Source organism: Vulpes lagopus, chromosome 14, assembly GCF_018345385.1.
Source record: "Vulpes lagopus strain Blue_001 chromosome 14, ASM1834538v1, whole genome shotgun sequence".
In the NCBI taxonomy this organism is placed as follows: Eukaryota; Metazoa; Chordata; class Mammalia; order Carnivora; family Canidae; genus Vulpes; species Vulpes lagopus.
The window spans coordinates 11,529,952-11,554,247 of record NC_054837.1 but is presented as its reverse complement, the minus strand read 5'-3'; the positions used below and the strand labels follow the sequence as shown (position 1 = coordinate 11,554,247).

At 41.6% G+C, this 24,296-nt stretch overlaps 1 gene segment (V, D, J or C); it reads left to right on the top strand.

Moving 5' to 3' along the window:
* The window catches only part of LOC121475477, a 399,528-nt gene that overhangs the window by 146,193 nt on the left and 229,039 nt on the right, over positions 1-24,296 (top strand).

The window sequence follows — 24,296 nt, the reverse complement described above, 5'->3', positions numbered from 1 at the left end:
GGGCATCTGACTCTTGGTTTTGGTTCAGGTCATGATCTCAGGGTCCTGGGATCGAGCCCTGAGTCAGGCTCCATGTTCATTGCTGTCTGCTTGAGATTCTCTTTCCTTCTCTCTCCTGCTCTCTCTCCCTCTCTCTAAAATAATAAATAAATAAATAAATAAATAAATAAGGCTGCAAGACTTGAATAGGCACTTAATAAAACAAGATGGTAAAATAAAAAAAAAAGATGGTATTCAAGTGGCCAAAAACCATATTAAAAAATTCTCCAGATCATTAATCATCAGGGAAATGAAGATGAAAACAATGTGGTACCACCTCAACTTCAGGAGAACAGCACTAATAGAAAGGACTGACAGTACCAAGCATTGTATCTGTAGCATTGGAATTCTCAGTGTTGTTGGTGCCAGTGTAAAGTATTTCAATCACTGTGATAAAGTGTTTAGGAGAATCTGCACTAAAACGTTAAATCAGTGTAGCTCCGGAACTTCTCATAAGTACACATATATTCTAGGGAAATGACTACATATGTCTTACCAAAAGACATGCACAGACTTGTGTCAGCTTTATTCCAAATAGCAAAAGAATCAGCCTCAAGGTCTATTGGGAGTCAAATGGGCATATAAAACTCTACCATATTCATTCAGTGGGATTCTACTCAGCAATGAAAAAGAACACATTCTTTCTCATTGCATCCCACTTCTTTAAAGAAAAACAAAGACAAAAATCTATTGTGTGATCTCAGTTACTTATAGCTTAAAAACTGAAGAAAAAAAACTGAATCTCTCGTAGTAGAGGTCAGAATAGTGGTTACTTTGGGGAGAGAGTTTGGGAAGAAGCATAAAGAAGGCTTCTATGCTACCTCTTGATAGTACGGACCTGAAGAATTGTCACCATAAAACCTATCAGTGACTATTATCCACAGCCATGATGTATAGATGGCCTAGCCTCAATTCTATCTGAAAGAGTTCCTGGAGGTGAGTAGAACATAATTTTCACTATAATGCTAGCTGTGGTAACATCTGGAATAACTAGAGCTCATGGCAATCCTCTTTTTAGATATTACTAGTGAGAACTACAGGTGGATGTTGCTGAGAATAATGGATGCTGCACTTCTTGATCCTGGTTGAACTGAAGTTTGAATCACAACCTCTGTTTCAGGAGGAAATCCTTCCAATTGCTCTGGCTTTTCCAAAAGTTTGATGCTCTGTTTTCTCCTTTGTTTTTTTTTTTTTTTAATTTTTTATTTATTTATGATAGGAACACAGTGAGAGAGAGAGGCAGAGACACAGGCAGAGGGAGAAGCAGGCTCCATGCACCGGGAGCCTGACGTGGGATTCGATCCCGGATCTCCAGGATCGCGCCCTGGGCCAAAGGCAGGTGCCAAACCGCTGCGCCACCCAGGGATCCCTGTTTTCTCCTTTGAAGTCAAAAACTGGAGCTGGCATTTGGAACCCTAAAAGACTCTTGTTCCAGTGCCTCCAACAATGATTCACATAGAATATGACAGCTCTGAAAATATTGAAACAGGATGGACAGAGCAAATTCTTAGTGTTTTCATGGCATGTTCTGAAATGCATTTCCACATCAGCAAAGGCTGACGATCTGTAATTGCAAACATAGGGCATTTCACCAGGCTTAAGATTGTCCTTCATGTGCTGTAAGAGAACCTGGTCTGTTTTGAATGACAATTCACAAATTTTAAAGACAGCAGAGGGCTCCTGGGTAGTGTGTACACTTTCAATGTGACATTGAAGCTGGAAGGGAGTGGGAAACTGTCGATGACAGTGCTGGCAGGTGGTGTGGTTTTCCCAGCTGTCACCCCTCTGCTTCTCAAGTACCAAATGGCTCCTCACATGGCTCAGAAACTTGACATTCTTCAGAACTTTCAAGCAGCTGAGGCATTTAAAGGTTGTGTGAGTCTTCTGTTTTGGCTGACTGTCTCCTTCATGTTGCCCATAGTAAAAGTCACAAAGTAACATGATCAGATTTTCTTTCTTGGGATCCAGCCTGGTTTTGACTTGCCAGACTCGAAAAGTCTGGTTTTTACAGGCTTTCCAAGCTATTTTGTGTCTAGATCCATAAGATTGAAATGTGTCCTGTCAGTTGCATAAGCCCAAGAAAATAATGCTCCATTCTAAACATGGTTTAATGAAGATGGGACACCTTTTGAGGTTGTGCTCATGCTCACTGTAGAAGAAAAATCTGAAAGGACCATAGTGAGGAATGTCCTCCTGGGATTCCATCACTGTCTTTCGGGATTTCCACTGTTTATACTGGAAACGGTATAATTGCTTTGAATTGTGAAGACTTCCACCCTTGCCTCCTACAAAAGTAGACCTCCAAGTAGACACAAAGATATGGAGAGAGCAAATCTGAGGGATTGTGAGGCATGATTTGTGGTGAGCTCGTTTTATAATCAGGATGAAACAAAAGCTCAAAAATCATAGGACTTATTATTCTCCATTCAGATTGAGGTGGCCACTGTGAGTGCCACATGGATTACATGGTTTGCATACTGCAATGAACAAGCGGGATCTTGACTCAAGTAGCCTTTCTTTCTCCTGGAAGATCATTCCAGGGTCACTCTTCAAAATGTCCAAAATGACTGGTTTTGAATTTGAAATCACTCCGATAAAGAGAATTTTTGCATCTTCATTTACATGTTTCACTTTTACTAAGATGAGCTCCGCATCTTCATTATCCTTATTCCCACGTTTGGATTCTCCTCTGTCCTTCTCTGGTGGTTCTGGCACTTATTTTTCCTCACATGACAAGAAAAGACCTACAATTTTACAACTGCTTTTTGCTTAAAGAGGTCCCTTCAACTTCTAGTGCTTTCTTTTCGTAAATTACCGTCTAAGTAAAACCACGTTTTTAGTATTTATTTCAAAAACCAAAATCATTGCCTTACTTAATCCTCCTCTGAAATGCTGAGATAACTATGAGCATCCTTATCTTATACCTGAGGAAGCAGGCTCCAACTATGTAGGTGACAAGATAGTCCTCTCCAGCCTCCCAGGTCTCTAGCAATTGCAAGCTCAGCATGCCCTCTTGCAGGGCCATGACTAGGGTAAGGCAAGTGAGGGATTAGGGCACAAGATTTAAGGGCAAGAGTTAAAGAGGCAAAGGTTCAGCATCTCAGAGCACCTGCCTCCCGCATTTTAGCACCCTAGGCATCTCACTAGCCTCCTCTTACTCTCAGGTTTACCCTCTAGGATATCTAAGATTTCTAGCCAATCTTACCAAAACTGAGCTTTTTTCAGTCCCCTAAAAACAAATTAGCAAACCCTGTCTGCTGTTTTCTAAAGATATCCAGAACCTGACCACTCTCTTCTACTTCTGCTGCCCTCTCCCTGATCCAAGACACCATGTTCTCTCCTTGGATCACCACAGAAGTTTCCAACCTCATACCTCTTTTGTCATATCTCTGATCCATGTTGTGCCCAGTGCTCCTGTTAAAATACGTAAAAGAGCTCGCAGGCAGTACTTTGCTTATGGAACTCGAAAGGCTTCCCAACTCACTCAGAAAAAAGGCCAATGAACATAAAATGTTTAAAAAACTCCAGGCCTTTGGTGCATACTCAACAGTCCTTATCTTTTTTGCCTCTCCTTCCCTCCACTGCAGCTATACCGTGAGTCTGGAAGGCACCAGACCTTGCACTTCCTTAGGACTTTTGTTGCTCCCCCTGCCTTGAATGCTTTTCCCTCAGATATTTCCATCTTGGCTCCTGGCCTGCTTCAGGCCCACAGTTTCTCAGCAAGGCTTCACTAACCATGCTATCAAAAATCACCACCTCCTCCAACTTACATGCCCTACTCACCCCCAATGCTATTTTTCAACTTAGTATTTATCACCTGCCTAATACCCGATACAGCTGACCCTGAACAACATGGGTTTGAACTGCTGAGGTCTACTTCGATGAGAATTTTTTTCAGTAAATATGGTACAGTGCTATAAATGTCTTTCACAATTTTCTTTTTTTTTTTTTTTAATTATTTTTAAGTATTCTTGTAGGTGTCATCCTCTTCACATCCCAGATCCAATCTATCAACAAATCTTGTGAACATTTAACCTTAAAGGTTTGATCAGGAATTTGACCCCTTCTCAGTATCCCTGTCTTGTACTACTATCATCTCCTGTCTGTATTATTTCAGTGCTCTCTTAACTTGCCTTCCTGCTCCCAGGTATTACCCTCTAAAGTCTAATTTCTTCATATAGCAAGCCAGAGTGATCCTTTTGAAATGTGACTTGAACTCACAACCCCGAGATCAAGAGTCGCATGCTCTACGGACTCAAGTTAGCCAGGTGCCCCTCCTTATGATTTTCTTAATAATGTTTTCTTTTTTTCTAGCTTATGGTATTATAAGAGTATTATATACAATACATGAAACATACAAAATATGTGTGAGTTGACCGTTTATATTATCAGAAAGGCATCCAGTCAACAGTAGGCTAATAGTAGTTAGGTTTTGGGGGAGTCAAAAGATTATACAGATTTTCTACCTCACAGGGGGTCAGTGCTCCTAACCTCTGTTATGCTTGAGAGTCAACTCTATATAAACATATCTTGCTTTTTTCTATCTCCACCCACGAGATTGTAAAATGAGGGAGGAAAGGGACTTGTATTTCCTTTACTGCTGTATCCTAGGTTCCTAGAGCAATGTCTAGCATATTGTCAATGTTAAATCTTTGCTACACAAATAGTGGCTATTGATCATCAGTGTGATCATTTATGTGAATGGCAGACCCAAACCCAGGAATTCCAGGCTCTCCAAGCATTTAATGAAATCCAAATGATTTAACATTATCATACAAGGGAGACATTCCAGTCAGTGTGTAGGGGTGAGTATGTGTAATTGAAACAAAAGTTTCCTGAAAGAACACCCTCCCTACAATGAATAGGCAATCTTCTATCCTGTTAACAAATTTTATCTATGCTAAGTAACAGTATTAAAAGCAAAGAAAAGGTTAGTGTTTACATGTTTCCATTTCCGAAATAAGACTGCATCACATCAGTAACATTTCATTGTTTGGCAGCATATATTCTTTGTGTTGTATTGTGATAGCAAAAATACTGTGTCTTACAGTCGATGGTATCTTAGATTCAATGAAAAAATTCTTGGTTTTTTCCCATAAGCTGATTGCAGCCCATTAAATTTATTTTGTGATTCACTAATGAGATGCTAGCTGCATTTTCTCAAATGGTTTAAGACAGGGATTGGCCTGCTCCTATTTTTGCACAGCTAGTGAGTTAAAATGCTTGTTACATTTTTAAATTTTGTTTTCACATAAAAAAATTTTTTACACTTATTATGTATATATTATATTTTTTTAAAAAATGGACTGGGAAGAGCCAAAAGAATATTTTGAGACATGTGAAAATTATGACTTTCAAATTTCAGTGTCCACAAATAAAGTTTTATTGGGATACATCAATGATCACTGGTTTAAGGCTACAGTCAGTGGCTGTTTTGACCCTATTATGGAAGAGTTGAACCCTGAAACAGAGGCTGCATGTCTCCTAAAGCCTAAAATATTTACTATTTTACAGAAAAAGTTTGTTCACCCACGGTTTAAGAGAAGCAAAAATGGAAGATACCAAATTTATTAGCTTACCAGTTTCTGGAGTGTTCCAGATGATTCAGTGGGTCTCAATATTTCCCATTCTGGCTGTAAGGAAGGGCAAGGCTGGAGCATCCTTGTTTCTGCTTTCCACAGAAATGTCTCTCATGTTCAGCTGTGGCATGTCCTGCTCTGATGGAGTGCATACCTTACTCTCCAAATGCCTTTCTGAGTGAGGTCTCATCATGGGATCCCATCCCTTTTATAAGACCATTGTAACCTGATCTATTATACCCAAATGGAACTCTGGTTGGGTTTCCCGAAGAGTTTATCCTGACTGGATTTTGGGCTGTTGACCAGAGTGAAGGCCCGAAACCTGCCATGCAAATCACCCCCACCAAGAAAAGAATGTGGGTGGGGCTTCAGGCCCTGGCTCTGGGGTGGCCTGCCAGGTTGGGACCAATGCTGGGAGTGCCACTTCCTCTCTCTGTCCTCCAGAGCCCCACCACCCTATCTCCAATTCTTTTTTTTTTCTTTTGTATTTTTTTTTTTTTATTGGAGTTTGATTTGCCAACATATAGTATGACACACAGTATCTCCAATTCTGCTGCATCTTGAGCTGTCAGAGATCAGCAGGGGTAAGAGAAGGGGGTCCACACAGATGTTCCAACAGAGCTCAAGCTAAAGTAAGGGACCTAAAAGGGCACAGATCTTCTTTCAGGTGCTAGGACTTTCTCACCCCAGCTGCAGAGGACAAAAACCTGTCCTCTCCCTGTTCTCACAGACAGCAATGGGGCTGGTCTCACTTCCCACTTGTCAAGGTAGTGTGAACTGGAAAACTCTGCTCCCAGGGGATTCCCAGGGGATCACACTCTAATACCAAGAGCTCTTTCTACACATCAGCCTACTCCTTTCTGAATCCGTTTTCAAGGGTCAAAGTCATATATTAGTTAGCTGAGTCAGCTTTAACCCTCTCCCTTTCCCCTCCTTCACTCTCCCATCCCTCAGCACCTTCTAAACTGAATCTCAGGGTATCCCTCTCTCTCTGACCTTACAGCTCTCTTTATGGATTCTTGGGAGAAGGGAGGGCTTCAAGTACCCCTAACAGGCAAAAAAATATCTGTATTTCCACTATTTCCATTGCATCCAAGTCACAGTATGAGAACAGAAATCCAGTTTGCTAATTAAAATATTCTAAAGTGCCATAACCCATGGGACACCTGGGTGGCTCAGTGGTTGGGTGTCTGCCTTCGGCTCAGAGTATGATCCTGGAGTTCCGGGGTCGAGTCCCACGTCGGGCTCCCCGCATGGAGCCTGCTTCTCCCTCTGCCTGTGTCTCTGCCTCTCTCTCTCTCTCTCTCTCTCTCTCTCTCAAATAAATTTTAAAAAAAATAAACTTAAAAAAAATAAAATAAAGTGCCATAACCTGACATGACTCTAAAAATACCTCTCTTAAAAAAAAATACCTCTCTAACCAAGCCAACATGTTGGACACCTTAAACGTACATAGAATTATATGTCAGTAGGGGCACCTGGGTGGCTCAGTGTTTGAGCATCTGCCTTTGACTCAGGTCGTGATCCCAGGGTCCTAGGATTGAGTTCTACTCTCCTAGGGTAGCCCTCTTCCTATGTCTATGTCTCTGTCTCTCTCTATGTCTCTCTGAATAAATAAATAAAACCTTTGGGGGAAAAAAAGAATTATATGTCAATAAAGCTGGATAAATAAATAAATAAATAAATAAAATGTCGTTCTGTGTAAATATGACAAATGAAACTCCAGGTGATATGTAACAAAGGATCCTTAATCTTGCCTGGAGCTATGGAATAGCTGCCTTTGGGCCCTTCCTGTAGGAAAGCAGGGCTAAATGAAGTAACAGGTTTCCGCAGTAGAAAGTCCTAATGGTGAGAAAGTCCTCCTGGACCCCCGTGGGTTCCTAGTACTTTGTGCTGTGCCACTCTGTTCAAGCCACATTGCCCTTCTTGTACTAGGACCTCTGCACTTATTCCTTACTTCTGGAATTATTTTTAAAGATTTTATTTATTCATGAGAGACAGAGAGAGAGAGGCAGAGACATAGGCAGAGGGAGAAGCAAGCTCCCTGCAGGAGCCTGATGCAAGACTCCATCCCAGGCCCCCGGGATCATGCCCTGAGCAGAATGCAGATGCTCAACCACTGAGCCACCCAGGCGTCCCTGGAATATTTTTCATACAGACATCCTCTTGGCTCCTGTCCCATATCCAACGGTTTGTGGCAGAGCTGTTTATCAATGGAGCCCACCCTGGCCACTGTATTTAAAATGCCCACTTCCCCCCACCTACAATCCCCTGCTCCCTTGCCTTGCTATATATCCTATGCATTTTTCCATGGCTCTCACCCTCTTCTAGTAGACTATGTGATTACTAATTTGTAATGCTTATTGCCTGCCTCCCTTGCTGTAATTTCTTTTTTTATTTTTTATTTATTTTATTTTATTTTATTTTATTTTATTTTATTTTATTTTATTTTTCTTGCTGGAATTTCATTCCCATATAAAGAGTGACTTTGGTCTGTTTTCTTCACTGACATATATCAAAGACCTGGACTACAGGGATCCCTGGGTGGTGCAGTGGTTTAGCGCCTACCTTTGGCCCAGGGCGTGATCCTGGAGACCCGGGATCGAATCCCACGTCGGGCTCCCGGTGCATGGAGCCTGCTTCTCCCTCTGCCTATGTCTCTGCCTCTCTCTCTCTGTGTGTGTGTGTGTGATTATCATAAATAAAAATTAAAAAAAAAAAGACCTGGACTACAGCTGACATTCAAGAATATTTGTTGAATAAATGTAATGGATGGATTGAGAAACAGATTCAGCCATTCTGAAGAATTAGAAGGTACTCAGTTTTATATGATTTCTGCCTGGTGGCAATGCTAGTGGTTGCCAATCTGTTTTCCAAGCATAGCATTGAAATTTTAAAGTTTTATGTTGTGTCCTTATTTCTAAAATGTGGGAAAGTCATTTTTAAAGTTGTAAAATTTGATGAAGCCAAAGAAAGCACATCTGTGTGGTTATTTGGCCTGTGAATTATCAGTTAGGCACTGCAAATTTAAAGATACGTTAATTTAATTTAATTTAATTTTTTTAAAGATTTTATTTTTTACTAATCTCTACACCCAACGTGGGGCTCAAAGCTACAAGCCTGAAATCAAGAGTCATGTTCCCCCCACAACTGAACCAGCCTGGTGCTCCATGACATGTTAACTTTATAATTCACTAGTTTGTAATACAGTCAGTGGTACCATATAAGGTGGAATGATGGAATAATAGGATCCTGAACTCTTCCATAGAGATCCTTCCAGTGATTTTAGCAGTAGTTCAGGCTCAGAATCAGCCCAAATCCCATTTCCCATCTCAACCCCTAAAAGTGATATTTTAATATATTTCTGGAATTTAATATATTTATTTAATATTAAATAATGTAATATTTAATATATTTTCTGGAATTTATTTTAATATATTTCTGGAATTTAATTTAATATATTTCTGGAGGTTTAAGCCTGTGATTTTCATCCTGTTACACTTTAGAATTGCCTGGGGAACTTTTAGAAACACACTTGCCCAATCCTGCTGCTGGCTAATTAGATTAAAATTTAAGAGAGTCCCTTTACAAATTCTCAACAGCCATGTGCCCTCCACCTGAGAAAGCACCAGTGGCTTTGGGAGTTCTGTTTCCCACCTCCTTCTAACAGGAGAAAGGCTTTCCCTTCACTTATTCAAATCATTTTCACGTGCATGGGCCAGGGTGTAAAAACCTACCTCCATGGGTGCGAATCAGTGTGATAATTTGAAATAGAGGTAACAACAGGAATGCCACCACTAATGACTACATAATAATCCTTTTGATTTGGGGCATAAAACCCAGAAGATATTCAAAGGAGTAAGTGAAGCTGCTATAAGAAAACCCCTTCTGAAAAGAAAAAGAAAAAGAAAAAGAAAAAGAAAAAGAAAACCCTTTCTGTTCTCATGGACTTATTTATTATATATTTTTCAACATTTCCATCCAGAAAAACTAAAAGTAGAATCCCTGTCGAAGCCTATCTCATTCTAGAGTGGTGATTCTCAGCAAGGGGAATTTTGCTTCTTAAGGGACATTTGATAATATCTGGAGATGTTTTGTTTTTCAGCTTTTATTTATTTATTCATAAGATACAGAGAAAGGCAGAGACACAGGCAGAGGGAGAAGCAGGCTCCTAGCAGGGAGCCTAATGTGAAACTTGATCCTAGGATTTTAGGATCATGACTTGAGCTGAAGGCAGACACAACCACAGCTCTCCATGTGCCCCTTGTTTTTAAGATTTTATTTATTTAAGAAAGAGAGCATGCACTTGGGGGGAAGGGCAGAGGGAAAGGAGAGAATCTTTTTTTTAATATATAAATTTATTTTTTATTGGTGTTCAATTTGCCAACATATAGAATTTGCCAACATATAGAATAACACCCAGTACTCATCCCCTCAAGTGCTCCCCTCAGTTCCCATCACCCAGTCACCCCCACCTGCCACCCACCTCCCCTTCCACCACCCCTAGTTCATTTCCCAGAGTTAGGAGTTTTTCATGTTCTGTCTCCCTTTCTGATATTTCCCACTTATTTTTTCAAGGAGAGGTGAAAGAAATTGCCCCACTTCTCTGCATAATGTCCTTGACAACCTCCTGGGAAGAAGTGAGCATTCCTGACCAAATGCTTAGACAGTTATCTGATAAACTTTAATAGGACCAAAATTTATTTTTGAAAATTAGTCATCCTTTCCCTGAGATGACTGCCAGTGAAGTTATTGACATCTAACTTTTTCCTTTTGGATTTGGTGTTAACGATCGTGATGACTAACTATTCTATTTTCCTACAAAATGTTCCTAACAAGAGTGAATCTTTGATTTGGCTTGCTTGAAACCTTTCCCTCTGTTGCAAAACTGTAATGAAATTTAAGTGGTTATAACTAAATCATCTTGAGATTTTTCTTTTTTTTTTCTTAAAGATTTTATTTATTTTTTCATGACACACAGAGTGAGAAAGAGGCAGAGACACAGGCAGAGGGAGAAGCAGGCTCCATGCAGGGAGCTCCATGTGGGACCTGATCCCGAGCCTCTGGGATCCGGCCCTGGGCTGAAGGCAGACACTTAACCACTGAGTCACCCAGGCTTCCCATTTTCTTTTCTTTTAACAGTAGAAATAAGAGCTATTTTTTCCAGTAAGATTTTATTATATCGGAAAGTTACCTGGAAAAACTTATATTTACCTGGTTTTGTCAATATTATATTATTAATCATTATGATGATAAATCAATCAAAAAATTTGGGTCTTAAAAAAATTTTTTGGGTCTTAGGCTTTTGGGAAATTATATTTTATTTATTTTTTTAAAATATTTATTTATGATAGACATAGAGAGAGAGAGGCAGAGACACAGGAGAAGGGAGAAGCATGCTTCATGCTGGGAGCCCGACGCGGGACTCGATTCCGGGACTCCAGGATCGCACCCTGGACCAAAGGCAGGCGCTAAACCGCTGAGCCACCCAGGAATCCCCGGGAAATTATATTTTAAATTTCAGTATCAATTTATAAATATGAGAAATAGGAGAGCCTATAGAATATGAGAGGGCAAACAATAAAAGACTTCCAAGCATAAAATAGATCATGTTCTATAAAATCCTGTGGGGGAAGTAGACTAGAAGGGAAGATCAAATGGGGGGGGGGGGGGAAGCCGTGTAAATGTTCTATCCATTACTGAGAGCTCATTCTCATATTTTTAGAATGGATGATGGTGCATATTGAAACCCTATATTATTTACATTCTTTTTAGAATTTATTTATTTATGAGAGATAGAGAGAGAGGCAGAGACATAGGCAAAGGGAGAAGCAGGCTCCCCACTGAGCAGGGAGCCTAACTGGGACTCAATCCCAGGACCCCAGGATCACAACCTGAGTCAAAGGCAGATGCTCAATCACTGAGCCATCCAGGTGCCCCTGTTATTTACATTCTTTTGGATGCATTGAAAAGAGTGATATTAACAGTTTTACTTACTTAAAATGTCCATTTTTATTTTAGGCTAGAAATCTCATCCTTATGATGAAAAAATTTTAGATGTCTACTTAAAAATGTTTGGTGATGAATATAGATTTGCAAAAATAGTTTAGAGGAAAAGAAAAAAAAAATTGCTATTTACAGGCTTAGATCCATGTCTCTAAGAGATGTCCCAGACCTCAGAATTACCTGGGTCACTGTCAAACAGATCTCAGGGCTGCCTCCCACACCAGGGAGACTCAGATGGCCAGGGGAGGAGTCTGAGAATCTGCATGTTCAAGGTTTGCCTCTTTTGATTCTTTTTTTTTTTTTTTTTTTTTTTGCCTCTTTTGATTCTTAAGTGAGAATACATTGGGCAGCCTTGATCTCTCCAGCATAATTAAAATATTTATACACCCACTCCTTCAAGGGAAGCCAAAGAGTGTGTTGAGGGTCAGGAATTTCTTTTTTCTTTATTGATCCAACACACCGAGCATCTATTTCAGGACAAACATGTTTTTGGGTGAACCGGATAGATAATCTGAAGTTGGAGCTTGAGCTGGGGCTCCTCCTCTCCCTTTCAGAGTCTCCAGGAAGGACTGTCATCTCCTTTTCAGGGTCTTCTGGATGTCCTGCAATATTCAGGAATGTTGGGATATGTAAGCAAAGCCCAGAGATCTGTATCCAAACCTCTCAGTTTTAGAACTTTTGAATCCCCTGGGCTGTGCTTCTTACATGACAGTGAATCTAAGGAATCACCTACAGGTCTTGTGAAAGTATAGATTCTTGTACAGTAGTTCTGGGTGCAGCCTGAGAATATGAATTTCTAACAAGCTTTCAGATGATGCCCATGCCTCTTAGCTGCAGACCAAACAGACCAAATACTGAAAAGCAAGGATGAGGGAGTTTTATTTCTCTTTTTAAAGATTTTTCTAAGATTTTATTTTTATTTATTCATGAAAGACACACAGAAAGAGGCAGAGACATAGGCAGAGGGAGAAGCAGGCTCCCTGCAAGGATCCCAATGGAGGACCCCATCCCAGGACTCTGGGATCATAACCTGAACAAAAGACAGATGCTCAATCACTGTGCCACCAAGATGCTCAGATGAAGGAGCATTTAAAATGTACTGATGCCCTAGTTGATTCTGTTGATCCTACTCCACGATGTAAGGGTATATATCTGTGTTCTAGCCATCTACTGTAGCAAAGAAAAGGAAGAAAAACAAACTATAAGCCATATAGCAGAATGATCTGAAATCTAGTCACCTGACATACAAAAGGAATTTAAAATGTTAAGTTATGAATAAGGTAAGAGCTTAAATCCAACCTTCTCTGTGTACACTAGGAGAGTCTGCTGAAGGAAGTGATTACTTATCCAAAGCAGTTTCCATGGAGAAAGACAGGATGACTTCTGCAGACTCGGTTGACAGAAGACCAACTTATCAGAAGGAATGTGGGCCTGTAGCCAATAAAGGAATGTGAGTAGAGACAGGGCCAGACAGAGGGAGTATGCTATTCCTCAGTTCTCTCTACCTCCAGGAGCCTCCATGAAATTAGCCTTGGGCACAAAGATTCCCTGGAGTCAGGAAAAGGAATGTCTGGTTTTGATTTCATCAAAGCCTGTGACCATAGGGGCTGCCTATCACCAGCCAACATCAGGCTACCTCTGGGGAGCATGCAGGACTCAGGAAATTGCCTGTTCCCACCTTTCCTTCCATAAGTAGTTCCGTGGCAAAGGAGCCCAGCTTATGATCAAAGGAAGCAGATTTTTTTTTTTTAAGATTTTATTTATTTATTCATGAGAGACACACAGAGAGAGGCAGAGACATAGGCAGAGGGAGGAGAAGCAGGATCCATGTAAAGAGCCCGATGTGGGACTCAATCCTGGGACTAGGGGTCATACTCTGAGCCAAAGGCAGACACCCAACCACTGAGCCATCCAGACAACCCAGAAGGCAGATCTTTGACCTCAATGTTGTCTGTGGGTGGGACCCAAGGTCATGACAGTGAGGGTGATACATAGTCATTTTGATTATTCACCACCAGGGAGGGCTGGACCTCCCAGACAGTCTATGGACTTTGTACCTAGAAGGCAAAGTCCACAGGAATGAGGGGCTTCCTTACATTCAGACCAACGCTATGTAGAAAGTGGTCTCCTGGACATGGCCCAGGGAGGCACCACTGTTCACAAGAGCCCAATCAACATGGTCAGCTTCTGTTATCTTTCTCCATCTCCAGTGGAGGACTTGACTCTCCCAATGTTCTCATAAGCTTTTTCCTCTCCCCTTTTCCTTGGAAAGTTTTATGTGAAGAGACTTGACTTTTGTAATCAATAGCAGTGTTTTTGGCTTCCTGCTGCTTTTGCTCTCAGTTCATTTTGTCTTATCCCTGGAGTAAGAAATCACAGAGGGATGGTTTCCCAGCATATATGCAACGATAAGGCACAGGGGATCAAAATGCACAGAAATGGGACACACTAAAAAATTTAATAAATCATGGCTTATATCACCTGCTTACAAAAACAGTAGGGAGATATTAATTTCCAGGGCATTCCTAGATGATAAATCACAGTGGCCCTGGTCAGCCCCTGCTCCTTCAGTCACAGGAAAGAGGGAGGTAGAGGGAGCCCCCAACTCTAATGGGTACCCCCAAGGAAGAGAGCCTGAGAACTGGTCCTAGTAAGGTGCTCTGAATTCATTAGAATTCAAGTGAATTCGTTAAAAGTCTTAGCACTGCAAGGTTTACAGAGAAGCAGCTGTCTTTACCAGGTGGATTAAGGCAAAAACTCCAACTTACAGATAAATCATGCCAAGGAGAAAATCTCCAAGTTAAAGCAAAGGCTGAAATCCTGAAATTGGATGTGACTCTTTCTTTGGTGGATTTCAGTCAGCCTTTGAACAAATAACTTTGTGTTGTACATATTTTTATTAATTTAAAAACAAAACAAAACAAAACATGTGGGGGGATATTAGTGGCATAAAAGCATGTTTATAACAATGTCTTCAGGGATAATGCATTGTGCCTTAAGAACTACTTTTCAATTACAAGTCCAAAATAAAGTGCTGTTAAGAATTTCTCATGTGTCGGGGCACCTGGGTGACTCAGCAGTTGAGCATCTGCCTCAGTCTCAGGTGGTGATCCTGGAGTTTCGGATCAAGTTCCACATCAGGCTCCCTGCATGGAGCCTGCTTCTACCTCTGCCTGTGTCTCTGCCTCTCTCTGTGTCTCACATGAATAAATAAATAAAATCTTTAAAAAAAAAAAAAAAAGAATTTCTCATGTGTGTTTCAAAGCATATTCTCTGCATCTAGAAGCATACATCCCTGCTTCCCCTGATGTTCTATGTCAATAAATTTGCATACCTTGCATTGAAATTGTGTCTTATTAATATAACTTTACCAAATGATTTCAACTTGGATAGGGAGAAATCCATCAGGGAGCTTGATGATTATTGTCATTTAATTTCAAATATTCAGAAGCAAATAGGAGTGCACCTCTCTTCTGAGGAGTTTGTGGTATTTATTTGATGTTACAAAAGGAGGCATGAGGTGCTTTGTTAAAACAAAGGCTTGAGTGCCTCAAACTCAAAAGTCAAAGCAACTTACATATAAATATTAGAGGATGCTATTTGGACATATCTGTATTTGCTGTTTGTATGTTTCTATTAGAACAGTTTCTGTTCCAAGGCTCTTCCAAAGATGGCTCTTAATGCCATAAGTTCCCACACATAACCTTCAAAAATGACTGACTTACTAAAAACCTCACCAGGAGCAGGACACATCATTGGGGATGATAATATCAATAATAGCAATTAGTATTTATTTAGCACTGGCTATGAGCTAGGCATTGTTATTGGAGCTCTATGTGTTTTATTTCATTTAATCCAAATCCCAAGAAAGTATTATTATCATACCCATATAGAGACTTTTTAAAATGGAAATTTTAATAAATTTGCTCATGATCACACTAGAAATAGTACCCAAGCTTTAAAGCTAGGCATTCCTCCAGTACATCTTTCAACAAATTCTTGGGGGCACTTGATGGGATGAGCACTGGGTGATATGCTATATGTTGGCAAATTGAACTCCAATAAAAAAAAAATTAAAAAACAAAAAAACAAATTCTCAAGTGCCTGTGATCTGTCAGACATGATGTCAAGTTCTGGGGTACAGAGGGTTGGGGTTTTGTTTTTTTGTAATTTTTTTCATAATTTTAATTTTTCCCAATTTTATTAATATGTAACTGACATATAACATTGTATAAATTTCAGGTGCCCAACATAATGATTTGATACATGTCTATTTTGAGAAATGATTATCACAATTAGTTAAACATTCATCACCTCAGTAGAAGATTTTGTGCTATTATGAGAGCCAACTTTCAAGACCACCCCCAAGGAGCCCTGTCCCAATATTCACACCCTTGTAGAGTGACCTCTCACTATGAGCTGGGCACCAACAGGGTATCGTGGAATGATGGTGTGTGATTTCTGAGACTAGGTAATAAAAGACATTCTGTTTTGCTTTCTTGCATCACCTGCTTTGGTAGAAGCCAGGTGGTAGCTATCATGTCATGAGGGCACTCAAGCAGAACCTTTGGAGAGGTCTACTAGGTGAGGAATTGAAGCCTCCTGCCAACAACCAGGGAAAAGAGCTATCTTGGAAGAAAATTCTCCAGCCCTCAAGTCTTCAGATGAATAAGTCAATATTTTGAGATTACCCTCATGAGAGACTCTAAGACAGAAACAACTAGCTAAGCCACAGCAACTGTGAAATAGGAAATATCTATTGTTTTTTTAAGCTACTTAAGTTCTAGGGTACTTTATTTTGTAGCAATAGACTACTAATACAGCTGTGTTTGCTATGTTTGGTACTCAATTATTATTATCACTACTATATTGCTACTATTATTATTCACCACCTCATCAGTGTTTTGTTATAGAAAACAAATTCTATTCAATGAACTGTTTTTTGCCCCTGCTAAATTAAGCTGGTGGTCAAGGGGGAAAGTGCCCGCTAGAGTTTTTGAAATGATTGGAATCATTTCAGCAAGCATCATGTCTTAGTTTGCCAGGGCTGCTACAACAAAGTATCACAGACTGGATGAACTAAACAACAGGAAATTCTTTTTGTGCAGTTCTGAATTCCAGAAGTCCAAGATCAAGTTGTCAGCAGAGTTGGTCTCTCCTGAGGGCGCTCTCCTCGGCTTGCAGATGGTTGTGTCCAAATGTGGTCTTTCATCTGAGGGTGTCTGGGTCCTATTCTCTTCTTCTTTTTCTTTAAAATATTATTTTATTTATTTATTCAGAGAGAGAGGCAGAGACATAGGCAGAGGGAGAAGCAGGCTCCATGCTGGGAGCCTGACATGGGGCTCAATCCCCAGTCTCCAGGATCACACCCCAGGCTGCAGGCGGTGCTAAACCCCTGCGCCACTGGGGCTGCCCTATTCTTTTCTTATAAAAGCACCAGTTATATTGGATTAGGGCCCACATATATGACATCATTTTACATTAATTTCCTCTTTAAAGGCCCTATCTCCAAAAATAGTTACATTCAGAGGGAAGGTTAGGGCTCTGAACCACAAATTTTGAGGGGACACAGTTCAGCATGTTACATATTCCATGTAGAATATTCGACTTGGAAAAACTCAGCAATGTAATTTTTATTATAGACTGGCCTAATTTTTCACTTACATGACCAATCACTTCTTTTATCATGATAAACCAAGTTCTGTCAAGAAGCCTGAAGTGTTGTGCATCCAGCTTCGTTAACAGAATTCAGCTGTTTCCAATACTTGATTTTCCTCATTCTCAGAGAATGAAATCAATGGTGAATTATTGAATATATTCTATACCTAATCTCCATGCAGCAATGAATAAGGAAAAAATACTTTATGGTGCTGAATGCAGCTGAAGAATGAACTGGAAATTTATCTTCCAGTTGAGATCATTGTCATCCAAGGTGGACACTCAGTTTTTGAGCTCCTGAGACACACTACACTCATTGACTTGGTATCTGAGAGAACATTTAATATTATGATCATCCAGAGGGGGCATATTGAACTTGGATAGCAAAATTATCTAATGGAGCCTTGTCCTTGGAGTCTCATTCTTCATCAATATAGTGGAAATACTCAGATTCTGGACTTCAAATACAATGGTACTTTTGGGGTTTTTTTTCTTCCCACCAAGCATTTCTGTGAAGCTAGCTAGGTGTCCTGTAATTCAACTCAATTCTGAAGCTATCTCTGAAGATAGAATCAGATCCTACAGGTTAAAGGCCTGGTCCCACAAGGCTGCCATTTCAGATGTCAATCTCAAGTCCAGGTTGTCACGTGTGCTTCTGACTGGCTAACTATAAATCAGAGGTTCCCAAGACCCCCCCCCCCCCCCCCCCCCCCCCCCCCCCGCCCCTTGGGTTTGCTTCATTTGCAAGAGGCCCAGAGAACTCAGGAAGTTAGTTTACTCACTAGCTTACTGGTTTATTATAAAAGGCTATAACTTAGGAACAGCCAGATGGAAGAACTGTATAAGGTAGGGTATGGGGGAAGGACACAGAGCTTCCAAGCCCTCAAGGAGCACACCAATCCTCAAATCTCCACATGTTCACCAACCAGGAAGCTTTCTGAATTCTCCCTTTTTGAGTTTTTTTGGAAGTTTCATACAGATGCATGAATGATTAAATCATTGGCTATTTGTAAATGAATCAATCTCTAGTCCCATTCTCTTCCCTAGAGGTCAGGGGTGAAATTGAAAGTTCTAACCTTCTAACCACATGGTTGACTTTACTGGCAACCAGGCTTCATCTTTAGTCAGTCACCTCATTAACATAACAAAAGGCACCCCCCCAATTCATCACTTGAGATATATCAAGTTTCAGGAGCTCTGTACCAGAGAGAACAACAAGGATATTTCTTTTTTTTTTTCTTTTCTTTTTTCTCTTTTCTCTTTCTTCTTTCTTTTAGATTTTATTTATTCATGACAGAGAGAGAGAGAGAGAGGCAGAGACATAGGCAGAAGGAGAAGTAGGCTCCCTGCAAGAAGCCTGATGCAGAACTTGATCCCAGACCCCAGGATCATGTCCTGAGCTGAAGGCAGACATTCAACCAATGAGCCACCCAGGCATCCCGTATATTTATTTCTGGGATATTTATTTCTGGATATTTATTTATTTATTATAAATCACATCACGTATACTCAAAAGGAATGATCTTATGAAGTTATGCTCAATAAGTCATAGCTCTTACCCCACATTAGAAGTTCTGGAATAGGGGAGATAATATCTCAGACTCTTTTAATCCACTGGGCCTGCTGTGTAGGTTGTGTTTCTAGGAGTTGCCATAGCGCACTCTCAGGAAATGGAAATGCTTGAGGGGTAACTTCAAGTGGGGGGCCAGCCTATGGTGGCTCAGAGTCACATCCCATGTTTCAGCCTCATTAATTCATTCCTGAGGCACGTATGATCTTCCAAGGACCAGACAGGAGGCAACCATATTACTTTACATCCTAGGTACCCCTGGTACCTAGCACAGAACCTAGTATGTTAAAAATTGTTAATAAGCTTCTGTTTATTTGGCTAAGGTTGATAAGCCTTCTAGTATTTGTTGTTACATAAATGAGCAAACCAGCACACATTTCATCCCTGACCCAACTTTTTACTTCCTATGGGTTCACACCCACCAACTAAAACAGGCACCCTGCTGTGGAGTATGGGCTCTTTGCTCAGTGAGTTGGAAGGTTTGTTAAGCAATACCAGTTATCCCTTAATCAGATTTCATCTCTGTCCTGCTACATTTTGGCCCTTTTAAGGGATTGTCTAGAAGCATTTCTCTATCCCTCAGCTAAAATTTTGGCCAGGTTGACCTACAAGGAAGGAAGAAGCAAGTGGAGCATCTGATTCTTCACCTAGGAGTGAAATGAAGAAAATATGGATCCATCTCAACAAAGCATGACTGGATATTGTTAACCTTGAAATAAAAATGTCAGTTATTGGAGGATGAAGGGATGGAGAAAATGGATAAAGGGGAATGGCAAGTAAGGCCTATAGTTACAGGAGGAATAAGTCATGGGGATGAAAGGTATAACATAGGGAGTATAGTCACTGGTATTGTAATAGCAGCATATGGTGACAGATGGTAACTACACTTGTGATGAGCACAGCATAACAGAATTGTTGAATCACTATGTTGTACACTTGAAACTAATATAACATGCATCAACATGTTTCAATAAAAAAATGAAAAGCAGAAAAATGTTAAAAAGAAAGAAAGAAAAAACCCTCAATTATTGTACCAGTGAAATGGGTTTATTCAGGAGTAGCACAGAACTGCTATTCAGGACGAAGAGGTTGTGGCAAAACCATAGGTGAGTCTGGAGAACAAAGCTGAGGACCTAGAGGAGAGCTGGGGTGGGGGCTGGGAAGGGGTTATTATAAACACAAAGTCCATTGGAGTAAACTAGGAGTTAAAAGAATCATGGCTTTTCATTGGCTGAGTTGGGACTGTCACTCATTGGCTGGGTTGTTGGGGGGTGAGGGGTAGAGAGCATCTTCCTTTCTCCTGCTGGGGCAGTAAAGCATAGTAAGGCATCCTCTTTTTCCTGTTGGGAAGGGAAGGTAGGTGTCTTCCTGATGGATCTGCAAAAGGTTCCAAGGAGCAGTAGGCACAAGAGTTCCCCTTTCTGATCTCCAGACTCCATTTTAGTAAGATTTCTCTTTATTAATTTTCAAAATTATCAAATAGCCTGTGGACTAGAATAAAGCTGTGCAGGTACTCACCAGGCCTTGAGCGACTGGAGCCTGCAGAGGTCTGACACATGTGCGATCCACCAAGCACCTGTGCATCCCATGTGAAACCCACTCTGGCATGTTTGTAATCCGCACAGTGCTGATGGCCTGCATTTCCACAGACTGCAGTTGCCCGTGACACAGATTCAGGGATCTGTGGCCCTGCTCTTTCTCGAGATTGGAAGATATATTGAACAAAACATTGAAAAATTCTGTGGGCAATGGCTCTGTGCTCTGGCCCTCTGAGGTCCTGCTTTGCCATATTATATTAAATTCTGCTCATCCAAATGTCACCTTTCCCTCTTGTTCTTCATCTCTTTCTAAATTAATCTCAACAACTCTTAGATGTCTGGACCAACAGCCTCCTGTGAGAACCCCAGGTTTGTCTCCTGTCGATGCTCAAGTTCTCTCTCTGGAGCAGCAAATGAATCCCATACCAGAATTCAGCTCAGCCCAAAGGGCCACCATTGCTCAGCTCATTTTGTCTTTTTAAGTTTCACAGCCCAAGATCACCAGTAAGATACAAGATTGATCAGGTGACGAAAATATGCTTCTCACAATGATTTCATGTCAGAGGCAGAGTCTGGGATATTTCTCCCTTTTAATGGTTGTACAGGCACCACACCGCTGCCCTTAGTAGTAGCAGTAGCAGTTATCTGGGTTCCTAATACTGATCCAGGGGTGGGCCCTGGGTAGTTCATTCGGTTATGCATTAGGCTCTTGATCTCAGCTCAGGTCCTGATCTCCTGATCCCAGGGTCTTGAGTTTAAGCCCTGTGTTGGGCTCCACGTTGGGTGGAGCCTATTTTGAAAAAAAGAAAAGGTAAAACTAATACTGATCTGGATTTTGGGTCAAGTCAGCAGCTCTTGCTGGCATTAAGGAATAGTTCAGTTCTCCCCAACTCCCTCTCCTAGAAATATTTGACATCCTTCATTCTGTCCAGGCCTCAGGTCTCCTTTCAATGCCTTTTCAGGCCAGGCTTGTTCCATGAGATTGTGTTCTGATTCTTTTCTATCCATATTCTTACCTCTCACATCCTTATCCCCCAGCAGCCCTAAATCCACTCTGTCTCCCGTGTAGATCAGGCTCCAAGGTGAATCACTAATGAACAATCTACTGTGTGTGCCATACACCTCCTGCCTGTTTTCTAATGACCTGGAGACACCCATCTCCCCAGTAGGGCCTTCATTTTGGTGGTTCCCCTGCCACCAGCTGTCATTATCTTCCCACACCCCTTGTACGGCCACGTTACCAATAAGGACTCTCCCCAACCAAGCCCAACTTTTAAAACTCTCATTGCTAGGGCACCTGGGTGGCTCAGTTGATTAAGGTGGTTAGGCATCTGCCTTTAGCTCAGGTCATGATTGCAGGGTCCTGGAATCGAGCCCTGCATTAGGGGCTCTCTGCCTATAGTGGGAAGCCTATTTCTCCTTCTCTGCTGCTCTACCTGCTTGTGCGTGCTCTGTCAAACAAATAAATAAAATCTTAAAAAAAAAAGAGAAGAAAACCTCATTGCCTTGATACTATGCCTCTTTGAACATTTTAATGGCAAACTCTAAATTCTGAGTGAAGAATCTTGCCAGATTCCTCTCTCAAATGAGGTATCCAGGTCAAATAGAGTCCTGACTGCAGTACACTCTGCTTTAAAACAATATGCAGTATTGACTTTTGCTTTTCCTTTCCTTGCGTCAGGCAGCTATAATCGTCACTCTCCTGCATGGGGTTATCCAGGCGCAGGGCACTCTGATGGCTGCTTGTCATGTTAGCCCCACAGATAAACCTCACCATGTCATTATGGAGTGTTGTCTCTTATTTTGTGATTGTGGAACCCAGTGCTGAGATCATGTGATGCTTTGTCTTTTGCTCCTTCCTCCCAGAGAACCTGTCCATTTTGTACACTTTTCCTCAAATCTTAGAGCTGCTGGTTCCCATTTTGGACATTAATCCCTGTAACTTGGGTCTATGTTGGGGATGCTGGGACAAGGTGCACATCAAGAAGAAATGAGATATTTTCCTAACCCCCTTTCTGGGGGCATTGCATCACTTACACAGGTTTCTGCATTTTCTCTTGTCAGAATGGTAAAGTGTGTCCCACAACCTGAAGGGCCCATTTCTGGTTCTTTCTCACTGGGCTTAGGACAGAAGGCTGAAGGCAGAAGAGGATAACACCCCTATGGGAAGAGAAGGGAGAAGGGCCAGTTGCTATGACACCAAGGACAGTTGCGCGCACATGTGCGCGTGCGCACACACACACAATGGCTAGCACTAAACGAGAGCCAGTGGAAGGAGAGCAAGCAGGGCTGACTTGCTTCTACTCAGGAAACGTGCAGATGGGACCCTGCCCTGGGCCTCAGTGTGTGGCCTTTTCTCTAGGTTTTTCTCTGGGAGGCCATGCAATGAGAGAGGTGAGGCAGCCTAGGGCCAGGAGGCAGGGGTGTGGGGACAGGGAGCCCTCTTGTTCACCGGACAGCCAACTGCCCATTGATCATGGGGTTAGATCCCCACAGTGTAACATCTTCTTCTCATTTGGATGCTTTGTCTCATAGGGTGGCCCCTCCACACCCCCAGCTCCCCAGTCTGACATTTACTTGCTTCCACCCAAGTGGTCCCCAGGACGTCATAAAGGTTTATTCATTCTTAGGTCCCCAATCCTCAGCATCTTCCTTGCTCAGAGTCGGCCTACCATCTTTGATAGGGAGGAAGGCAGACTTTCTGGAGAGAAAGGCAATCTCACATTGACATGACCTAGCTCCCACAAAAAGAGGTACTATTTCTAATGTAGGAAACAAACACTAAACCAATGTCATAGGTCTACATGATCTTAGTATCTTGCTAAAAGGAACGTAGATAATTTTACTGACCACAACTAGTTGAAGTTAAGAAAGGGCTGGAGCTGGTGGGAAGACAGGCACAGGCTGGTAAGGCCTACAGGCTCCAGGTCATCTGCAGGGCAGACATCCCATCCAGTATTGGGGACCTGACTTATGCACAGGAAAGCCCTACCTTGGTACAGCCAGAGGTGAGGGATGGAGACTGGATCCATGGGGGAGGAGCACTCAAGTCCAGAGTATTGGTAGAGTTAGCAGCCAAGGCCCTTCCAAAGTACTTTTCCTCCAGTGGTGCTATTGGTCCCTTAGTATGTTCCAGGCCTGAGGATGCACTTTGTGTGTGCTGTTTTTTTTATTTTTATTTTTAATAAATTAATTTTTTATTGGTGTTCAATTTACCAACATACAGAATAACACCCAGTGCTCATCCCGTCAAGTGTCCCCCTCAGTGCCCGTCACCCATTCACCCCCACCCCCGCCCTCCTCCCCTTCCACCACCCCTAGTTCATTTCCCAGAGTTAGGAGTCTTTTAAACAGCCAGAGATTAAGTGAGGAGATAACAGGTGCACCAGAGGGCAGCCCCGGTGGTGCAGCGATTTAGCGCCGCCTGCAGCCCAGGGCATGATCCTGGAGACCCTGGATTGAGTCCCACGTCAGGCTCTGTATGACGCCTGCTTCTCCCCCTGCCTGTGTCTCTGCCTCTCTCTCTCTCTCTGTCTCTCTGAATAAATAAAATCTTTAAAAAAAAAAAAAACGTAAAAAAAACAAAACAAAACAAAACAGGTGCACCAGAGACAAGAGCCAAAGGGAGGAATGATAAACAGTGCCATGAACTCCTGGAGCTGAACCTCACCCAGCTTAGTGTCTGAGCATCACGAATGCTGTAATTTCTTGTTTAATCAGAAACTGCAGGTTCCTGAGGTTTAAACTGGAGAATACACTTCATGTAGCACAGAGGATACCAGACAGTGGACACTGAGGTTCTCTTTATTTCTGACCATGTTTTTACAACCATCTATGCAGGGATAACTCCAACATCTACCTCCCAAACTTGAATCTCCCTCTAGAAATTCAGATTCATAATTCTAA